We start from the raw sequence: 11,081 nt of genomic DNA on the forward strand, positions 1-11,081 counted from the left end.
TGCCCGGGCTGATTTTTTGTCCCAGTCCAGCTCTGCTGTGAGGCTTTCAAAGAAGAAACTAGTGATCGATAATCGGAAATAAACCACAACTATCTGTTTCATTAGCATCTAGCAGCACAGTGTCAGCACGCTGATGTGAAAGTGAGAAACACACAGGGAGGGAGCATTTCAGCTAACAGGGGATTTCTTCAGACCCTTTTTGTTTTCCAAACAATATTCATGTAATGCCAGACGCAATCTACGTCTAATAGAACTGACATTTCTGCTTCAATCAGATGCAAAGCCACTGGGGTACACTCAGCATGAGAAGCGGAGATAAAGACAGAAGGCAGTACTGTATGTGGCTGTGTGATGTAAAGCAGGTGAAACAGGCAGAAAAATGACAGGGACAACGAAACAAGAGTCAAAGAAGGTGAGTTAAGATTCAGAGCATCCACACACACTGAGGATCCTCGTCTCCGGATCACAGGTGAGCTCATTGCCTCATGTCATGGATGTCTGACTGAGGCAAGCACAGGCAGGGCTCTGACTGACACGACGCTCTGCCTGCTTACATTTGGAAATAGAGTCGTTACTACTCGTTTAAGGGCTCGCTGCTGTTCTCACCATCTTCTAGTTTGTCTTCCTAAAGTCCTCCTCGTATTGTATTTGCTTTGAATTCATTTTGCTCTTGAAAGCATCAACACCTTCATATACACACAGCACCCTGAAATGAAAATGACACAAAGCTTTTATGTAGTGTTGTAGCTGCATAGATGCAAAAACATGAGTTATTTCAGCCTATGGCTCGGTAGCTGCTAGGCAACATGTCAGCATTATAATATATGATGTATAATTTAGTTTCCATAGATATAAATGAAATATTGTACTTCTGAAATGAAAATGACAGGATGCTTCCATAAGCTGTTATTAGGGGCATGATACCACCCCCCCTGGCCCCCCCTGGAGTGACTTGCCTTTTTTATTAGTCTCTTCCCTTTTTGCTCTTCCTCTGCTGGTGTGATTGTGGCCGGTTGAGTGTTGTTGCTTGTGTGTTCCAGAGGTGAAGTGTTTCCCGGGTCTCCGCCCTGGCTGCCTACACCTGAAGTTCATTGTTGATTACTCACCTGTGCAGAGTTGAGCTGGTTACTCCCCAGCTATGCAGTTCTCCCTCGTTGATGCTAGATCTTTGCCCTGCACGTGGTACCAAAGCGTTGGTGATTAGCTGGTTCTTGTTTGTGCTTGGACTTAGCTTTGCTTCCTTTGCTCAGACGCCAGCTGCTGTTAGGAGTCTCAGAGGGGAGAAATGCAAGAAACATGAAGAAAGAGAAGAGTGCTGTGTAGATGAACCTGCCTCCCCCTGCATTACCCATCCACAGGAGTCAACGACAGACTGCTCCTGTTCTTCTCTAGAAAACACCCTCGTTACTTCTGTCTGCAAGGAAATAAAAACAAACAAATATATGTTTTATGATGTCATTTGTCTATGTTGGGTTTTTGACATTTTATTGAAATGACCGTATAGGTGAGCGACTACACTCGGGCAAACTTGAAACCACCGCTTACACTTTTTAAAAACAGACACTGCTTTTCTTGAAACTGTTACCGGTGACCCATGAGTGCCACTTTTGTGAGGACAATCCAAGCCTCCGTGTGTCTATGATCTCCACAGTGAACTTGAAAGGGCGCGATTGTTTGGGGAAAGCGGTTTAGTGAAAACTTTATTAAATACAAATTATGTTTTGGTCAAGCTGACTTGCTGTGCAGTCCTGTGAGACGGGGGATAAGCAGGGAACAAGTGTTCTGGGTCTTTTTAAGGATAAATAGAAAAACTAATATTACACTGCATACACACAGCAAAGCTGCCCAAAAACCTCAACAGTCTCCATATTTGTGTATCTTATTTCTTCCTCGGGTCTTTTGCTCTCAGCGCGGCTCTGCTCTCATCTCCTCCACAGACTTGTTTACTCCTCTGCTTTGCTTCAGCTCTCCATGGCAGAGTAGCAACAGGGATGTTTGTGATGTCTGTATGGTCGGAAGGATGATAGTGAGAGGCTTGATACCTCCATTAATGTTCCTTTGGTCTTCCATTTCAAGGCTGCACAAGTGCTCTAATGCCCACGTGTGTGTGTGTGTGTTTTCTTTTCAGAAAACAGAATCACGGGTAAAAAGACACTGTTGATCTGTATTACTCACATTGTGGGGACGTAAATCTGTTTACAGAGTCATGTTTTGTGATAAAAACCTTTAGGTTTACATCATAAGGGTTAAGGGAATAAATGTACAGTATATCTCTAATGGTGTTGCTGAGACAAGAGTCGTGGCAGGAATGTTTCCAAACTTTTTTTAAGTACTTGAGCGAGTGTGTGGCAGGTGTCTTATAAATAATTCGACAGCTCTGACAGCAGTGGACTATCGGGCTACCTGAAGTTTCTGTCTGTTCAACTTAGAGTCAGAGAGACATCTGCGGCAGACTTTTGGGAGGTCTGGACTGTTTTGCAGTAACCTGGAGTTTGGTTGTCAAAGCTAAACTAAACTAAATAAAGAATAAGAGTACATGAACTTTTAGATTTTAGTATCGTCTGAATCTAGCAGAGTAGCTCCCACTACCTCCCACAGTGGCGGTGAATGTCGTCAGTGAAAAAAATACCAGCTTACTGACTTTAACAAGTTTTTTTCCACTAATCAGTCAGTTTGTGCACTTTACAGAACTGCATTTGGGTAGCTGAAGAGTGCGGGGGGTTGGTCAGTAACGTTTACTTAGCGCTCATCCAAACTTTTCGTCTGAATTCAGGGGCATGAACACTGACTTCAACAGCTGGGCAAAGCTGCATTACACACAAGCTACTCATATCGTCGCAATAGAGCACTTCACTCTCAGACTGCTGCCTACTTGTGCTTCCTGGATTATTTAAAAGTAGAATGGGAGGTAGAGCCTTCAGCTTTCTCTACTTTTGATTAAAACTTTAATTTAAAGCTTAAAACTTTCCGCTTTGATAAAGCTTATAATTAGAGCTGGATCAGGTAAATGCCACATACAAAGTACTTGGATATAGAAAGAAGTGCTGGTATATGGCTCTGTGTGCTCGAGTAGAGTAGAAAACTGCTACATCAGAACTATTCCATTCATCATTTACACCACTTTGCATTTAATCGTGAGTTATTATTCATCTCTGGCTCTCTTGTCTAATCTCCCTCCCCTCACCCCTAACTGGTCGCAGATCCCTGAGCCTGGTTCTATTGGAGGTTTCTTCCTGTTAAAAGGGAGTTTTTCTTCTCACTGTCGCCAAAGTGCTGCTCATAGGGGTTTTTCTCTTTATTCTTTACCTTACAATATAAAACGATTGCGGCAACTGTGGTTGTGATGTTCATTACTTTCAGTAGCTTCCTTGTTCACAATAGTTCCACATGTTTGATGAAGCAGATTTTTTTATGCTGATGGGATTTGTGCATCATCCCACGACCAAATCCAGAACGTTCTACTTGTTAAAAAGCAGATAATCTGCACTCTAACTTACTGTTAGCTCACGACTAAACTACAGTATGCGTAAAGGCCAACTCAAGAAACACACAACAAAGAAGACATTACTTTGTAATTGGACTTTAGAGTTTTAGACTTATCCACCCATCTGAATTCTTAAGGAGGCAGAAAGCTCAAAAGCAAAATAAAATGACTAAAATCGTGCCAAAAAACAAACTGCAATCAGCACTGTTCACCATCAGTAGTAAGTATATTTGTCCAAGTTCTCAAACCCGCATAGCACCTGGAGTAGAACGAGAAAAGCCACTAACTGTCTCATGTCAATGCACAGCTTTAATTTTTATACACTTCCAAAGCTTGAGCAGTTACTTACTCCCTCAAACTGCACTGACCAACAGAAAGCCAAAGCTGTGCACATTCTTCACAACATGACGAAATATTTTTTTGGAGCTGGGCTGCTTGGCTCTCCAGTGGGCTGCACTGATGTTAAAAAACAAAGTTTTTAACATGACTGACTGCAGGGTCGCCTTCATCATTACCATGGTTTGTATCCAGGACACCAAACGGTAAACCAAAGCTGTATTAGCCACAGTGTCACACTGCTGTCTGACCATCTGTGTAAACATTATTTACTAATCTAGCCTGAGAAAAAGAACTAGTCCTCACCTTAGCATGTGCCCGTCTCAGTCTTTGGCTAAGGGTTGCAGTTACAAGTGACACTGTAACTCTTACCAGTCAAACCGACTATGTTTTTGTCATGGTTGGCTGTGTGGCAGGCGAGCAGAAGCGGTGGACCCAAAAATGCAGGACTCTTGGAGACGGGAATAAACTGAAAACGCAGCTTTATTGCTGGAAGAATGATTCACAACATAAAACTTACAAAAACAAAACTCTAAACCAAGGTGCTGGAGGACTGGACATTACAAACACACAGCAAGTTGACAGTACAACACAACAGGGAGCACAGGAAAACACAGGGCTTAAATACACAGGGGAGTAATTAGGGAATGGGCAACAGGAGGGAGACACAGCTGGGAGAAATTAGGCTAACGAGACAGGGGAGAGGTAAAACTGAACACACTGACATGAGACATGAACTTTCAAAGTAAAACAGGAAATAAGAAACAAATCACAAAACTGCAAACTTGACACAGAGAGAAAGACAGAAAGAATATGGCACAAAAAACAGAAGACAGTGACCTAAACTAAAGGCCAAATGAGATAAGGAGAACAAAACCAAAAATAACCCTTAATACAAAACCAAACAAGCACAACTCAAAAAACCCAAATAATTCATATATTTAGCAAACCAAAACAGAAACAGAAAAAGCTGGGTCAAAATTGACCCAGAACTGTGAGAGTTTTAAGATTTTACTCATGATTTCTTCACAATTCTAAAAATAACTAAAGAACCAAATTACTGAATGAAAAGTGTTTACTGAACCCCAGCACTGAACCTGAGTCCATTTTATTTATAATTTTATTTATATTTTATGTTTTATGAAGCTCAACATCCTTATTTCTTGGCTCACTCATATACTATTCCCGTCCCTAAATACCTTATTCTCTCTGGCACTTATTTCACAAATACCCACCACCACCCAGCTCCACCTGCCACAAGACTACGGCACTCACCACTGGGGCTGACTGTGACGACTCCTGCAGAGCATTAAGTCAGGAGCTGCTCCGGCCTGGCTCGATTTCTCACTGGCAAAGTCTCTCAAGTTGAAGTATTGTTTAATGAAGCATAAAAGTTTTTTGTACTAACTGTCCTCAGTGCATGTTTTATTCAAATCAAATCAAATCACTTTTATTGTCACATCAGAATCAGAATCAGAATCAGAATACTTTATTGATCCCTGGGGGAAATTATTTTTTGTTACAGTGCTCCATTTTAAACCAACATTAACAAGACAGACAATACGCTAACTAAGAATAGTACAATATATACATATATATACATACATACATACATACATAAGTCACTCATAAATAAATAGTTGGAAAAGAAACATGTGTAGTTGTAGCAGCAAACAGTGTGTTAAGTGGATGCGTTGTACAGGGAGATGGCCACAGGCAGGAATGATTTCCTGTGTCGTTCAGTGGTGCTTTTCGGTAATCTCAGTCTCTCACTGAACGAGCTCCTGTGACTGACCAACATGTCATGGAGTGGGTGGGAGGTGTTATCCAACATTGTCTTTATCTTGGACAGCATCCGCCTCTCCGACACCACCTTGAGGGAGTCCAGCTCCATCCCCACAACATTGCTGGCCTTACGGATTAGTTTATTAAGTCTGTTGGCATCTGCGACCCTCAGCCTGCTCCCCCAGCATGCAACAGCATAGAGGATCGCACTGGCCACAACAGACTCATAGAAAATCCTCAGCATTTTCTGGCAGATGTTGAAGGACCTCAGTCGCCTCAAAAAATAGAGACGACTCTGGCCCTTCCTGTAAAGTGCTGTGGTGTTTTTAGCCCAGTCCAGTTTATTGTCAATGTGTACTCCAAGGTATTTATAGTCCTCCACAATGTCAACACTGACCCCCTGGATTGAAACAGGGGTCAAGTGTTTCCTGGTCTTCCTGAAGTCCACGATCAGTTCCTTGGTCTTTGCCACGTTGAGCTGCAGATGATTCTGCTCACACCACGTGACAAAGGAGTCGACCACAGCCCGGTACTCTGTCTCATCATCCCTGCTGATGCATCCAACCACCACAGAGTCATCAGAAAACTTCTGAAGATGGAGGTCTCTGTGCAGTGGCTGAAGTCTGTGGTGTAGAGGGTGAAGAGGAAGGGGGAGAGGACAGTCCCCTGTGGTGCCCCTGTGTTGCTAATCACCTTGTCAGACACACACTGTGGGAGACGTACATATTGTGGTCTTCCTGTCAGGTAATCAACAATCCAGGACACCAGAGAAGCATCCACCTGCATCGCTGCTAACTTATCACCCAGGAGGGTCGGCCTGATGGTGTTGAAAGCACTGGAAAAGTCAAAAAACATGACCCTCACAGTGCTCGCCGGCTGGTCCAGATGGGTGTAGACACGATTGAGCAGGTAGATGATGGCGTTCTCAGTTCCGAGACGAGGCTGATAAGCGAACTGAAGGGGATCCAGATGTGGTCTTACTATGGGTCGCAGCTGGTCCAGGATGAGCCTTTCCAGGGTCTTCATGATGTGGGAGGTCAATGCCACGGGCCTGTAATCCCGGGGGCCACTGGGACGAGGCGTCTTTGGTACAGGGACGAGGCATGATGTCTTCCACATCACCGGGACCCTCTGCAGACTCAGACTCAGCATAAACAGTTTATGAAAGACTCCACACAGCTGGGGGGCACAGGTCTTGAGGACAAGGGGACTCACTCCGTCTGGTCCAGCAGACTTGCCTGAGTGAAGTCTCCTCATTTGCATCTCAACCTGGTATTGAGTGAAGGTGATGGGTGGGGGAGGGGTGTCAGGAATCTCACAGGAGGCAACATGTGAAGAGAGAGGCTGGCACAGTGGTGTGGCTCTGGATTCCAGGCTGACTGCAGGTGAGGTTGTGGGGGTGGGAGCAGACACTGTGGTGTCGAATCTATTGAAAAACAGATTCAACTCGTCGGCTCTATTCTCACCTCCCTCAGCTCCCCTGCTGTTGGTTGGCCTGAATCCAGTGATGGTCTTCATGCCCCTCCACACCTCTCTCATGCTGTTCTGCTGGAGTTTCCACTCCAGCTTCCTCCTGTAATTGTCCTTAGCCTCTCTGATCTTGTCCTTTAGTAACACCTGGACCTTCCTCACCTCCTCTTTGTTGCCCCCTCTGAAAGCCCTCTTCTTGTTGTTGAGGAGGGCTTTGATGTCCTTAGTCACCCACGGCTTGTTATTTGGGTAACAATGAACAGTCTGAGCTGGAACAATGGAGTCGGTGCAGAAAGTTATGTAGTCTGTGATACACTCAGTAAGCCCATTGATGTCCTCGGCGTGAGGCTCACAGAGTGTTTCCCAGTCGGTCACCTCGAAACAGCCCTGTAGTTCCGCTATTGCCTCCTCTGACCACCTCCTAACAGTCCTGGTGGTCACAGGTTCCCTCCTCACAATTGGCACATAGCGGGGGGTGAGGTGAATCAGGTTATGATCTGACCTACCAAGTGGGGGGAGGGAGGAGGAGCTGTATGCATCCTTGACGTTAGCATACAGTAAGTATGTGCAGGCACACTGGTACAGCACATGCGAGTGAAATTCTTGTGTGCGAGCCCCACAAGCAACAGAGATGTGCAAACACAACAACACAAACGAGCAAAATACAAGAATGGCCAACCTGAAACTAATAAATATATGTACAATATATAATAGTGTATGCATTTCTGGATGTGTATACTAAATATTTTCCTACGTGTGTGTGTGTGTGTGTGTGTGTGTGTGTGTGTGTGTATACACATTTTTACAAATTAAATAGTAAAAAATAAATAAATAAATAAAAATAAATAAATAAATTAAAAAAATAATAATAATAATAATAAAATATATAAAATAAATATACAGAGTTGAATATGTGCAAAACAAGTGGCATTTATATACAGTGTGGAGTGCATAATGTTGAAGTTCCAGTAGTGAAGCTGAGGTGTCTATGACGTGTTCAGCAGTCTGATGGCCTGGTGGAAGAAGCTGTCTCTCAGTCTGCTGGTACGGGACCGGATGCTGCAGAACCTCCTTCCTGATGGAAGCAGTCTGAACAGTTTATGGCTGGGGTGACTGGAGTCCTTGATGATCCTCCCCGCTTTCCTCAGGCACCGCTTCCTGTAGATGTCTTGGAGGGAGGGAAGCTCACCTCCAATTATCCGTTCAGAGCACCGCACTACTCGCTGGAGAGCTTTGCGGTTGTAGGCGGTGCTGTTGCCATACCAGGTGGTGATGCATCCAGTGAGGATGCTCTCAATGGCACAGCGATAGAAGGTCCTGAGGATGCGGGGGCTCATGCCGAATCTTTTCAGTCTCCTGAGAAAGAAGAGGCGCTGCTGCGCCTTCTTCACTGTTTTGTTTGTGTGTACTGACCACGTAAGATCCTCAGCCAGATGTACTCCAAGGAACCGGAAGCTGCTCACTCTCTCCACAGCAGCGCCGTTGATGGTGATGGGGGTGTGTACTTCTCTGCACCTCCGGAAGTCCACTATCAACTCCTTTGTCTTTGCGACGTTGAGGGTGAGATGGTTGTCTTGACACCAGTGGGTCAGGGCGCTGACCTCCTCCCTGTAAGCCGTCTCATCACCATTGGTGATAAGACCCACCACTGTAGTGTCGTCCGCAAACTTCACAATGATGTTGGAGCTGTTAGTGGCTGTGCAGTCGTAGGTGTAGAGTGAGTACAGGAGAGGGCTCAGTACACACCCCTGTGGAGCACCAGTGTTCAGTGTGACGGGGGATGAGGTGATGCTGCCCAGTCTGACCACCTGGCGTCTGTCAGACAGGAAGCTAAGGATCCAGCTGCAGAGGGAGCTGCTCAGTCCTAGATCCTGCAGTTTCCTGTCCAGCTTCGAGGGAACGATGGTGTTGAATGCTGAGCTGTAATCTACAAACAGCATCCTCACATACGTGTCTCTCTTCTCCAGGTGTGACAGGGCAGTGTGTAGTGTCAGGGCTATGGCATCATCAGTGGACCTGTTGTGGCGGTATGCAAACTGTAGAGGGTCCAGTGAGTCGGGTAGTGCAGAGCAGATGAAGTCCCTGACCAGCTTCTCGAAGCATTTGCTTACGATGGGGGTCAGGGCTACAGGTCGCCAGTCGTTCAATGAGGAGATGGTGGAGGATTTGGGTACAGGGACGATGGTGGCCATTTTGAAGCAGGCTGGGACTACAGACAGAGAGAGGGAAAGGTTGAAGATGTGCGTGAACACTCCAGCCAGCTGAGCCGCGCATGACTTGAGGACGCGGCCGGGAATCCCGTCCGGACCAGTAGCTTTGCGTGCGTTCACCTTCCTGAAGCACCTCGCACATCCTCCTCAGACACAGTGTGCGCACTGACGTCATCCGCGGTGCGCACACTGTCTGGTCTCATGGTGTTCGCTGTGTCGAATCTAGCGTAGAATACGTTTAGATCCTCACACAGAGAGGCCGTGGTCTGCGGTGTGCTGGTTTTCCCTCTAAAGTCTGTGATCGTGTTTAGTCCCTGCCACATACTCCGAGGGTTGTCAAACTGTTGCTCCACCCTGTCCCTGTACTCACGTTTGGCTGCTTTGATCGTCTTCCGGAGTTGGTAATGTGCGTGTTTGTAGTCCGATGTGTTCGCGGAGGCAAAGGCGGTTCTCCGTGCCGCCAGTGCCGCGCGAACATCTCCGTTAATCCAGGGTTTTTGATTTGGGAAGGATTTGACTGTTCTGGATGGGACGACATCTTCCACGCATTTCCTGATAAATCCACAGACTGAGTCTGTGTATTCATCAATGTCTCTGGCGGCCACGTGAAACATTTCCCAGTCCGCGTGATCAAAACAGTCCCGCAGCGCAGACTCCGATTGGTCCGTCCAACAGTGCACCGCCCTCTGGGTTGGAGCTTCCTGTTTCAGCTTCTGCCTGTAGGCGGGCAGGAGCAGGATGGAGCAGTGATCTGATTGGCCGAATGGGGCGCGGGGGAGGGCTTTGTACGCATCCCGGAAAGAGGTGTAACAGTGGTCGAGTAGCCGGTTTCCACGTGTGTTAAAATGGATGTGTTGGTGGAGTTTGGGTGAGACTTTCTTCAGGTTTCCCTTATTAAAGTCTCCGGCTGTGATAAACGCTGCCTCTGGGTGTGCGGTTTCCTCGCTGCTGATCGCGCTGTACAGTTCCCTGAGTGCTCGGTCAGTGTCGGCTTGTGGGGGAATGTAAACAGCCGTAATAATCACTGCTGTAAATTCCCTCGGTAGCCAGAATGGCCGGCACTTAATCATCAGGTACTCCAGGTCCGGTGAGCAGAAGGATTTGACCGGGTGCACGTTCGCATAATCACACCAGCTGTTGTTGATCATGAAACACACACCACCGCCTCTGCTTTTCCCAGTAAGATCCTGTGACCTGTCCGCGCGGTGCACAGAGAACCCCGGCAGTTGTATTGCGGAGTCCGGTACTTTGTCCGATAGCCAGGTTTCTGTGAGGCAGATCACGCAGCAGTCCCGCATCTCTCGCTGGAATGAGATCCGTGCCCGAAGCTCGCACAGCTTGTTCTCCAGAGACTGCATATTAGCCAGTAATAAACTGGGTAACGGTGGTCTGTAAGTGCGCCGTCTCAGTCGAACCAGAACGCCAGATCTTCTCCCTCTGCGTCGGCGTTTGCGGCCTCCAGGGCCAGAGAACAAAGGCGTCTCAGGTGAGATGAATGGGGGGTCTGCAAACGGAGCGTCCGTGTTGCAAAACTTGAACTCCGGAAAGTTATAAGAAAGACCGTCTTTTATGTCCAGTAAGGTTTGTCGGTCGTACACAAGGAGACAAGTGCTGCTCGTGAAAAAATAAAGGAAAAGTAAAATTAAACACAGAAGAAAGCCGTTGCTTGGGGGAGCTCACGACGAGGCTGCCATACTCGGCGCCATCTTGAACACATTCATGGCTAAAAGCTGTTTCCCAAAAGATCATCAGTTTAAATTTGAAGTATGTTTCTACATTTAATATCAATCAACTAA

This window comes from Mchenga conophoros, linkage group LG7 (genome assembly GCF_057382185.1).
Source record: "Mchenga conophoros isolate Kocher_MC1m ecotype Shallow Benthic linkage group LG7, M_conophoros_male_GT1.1, whole genome shotgun sequence".
In the NCBI taxonomy this organism is placed as follows: Eukaryota; Metazoa; Chordata; class Actinopteri; order Cichliformes; family Cichlidae; genus Mchenga; species Mchenga conophoros.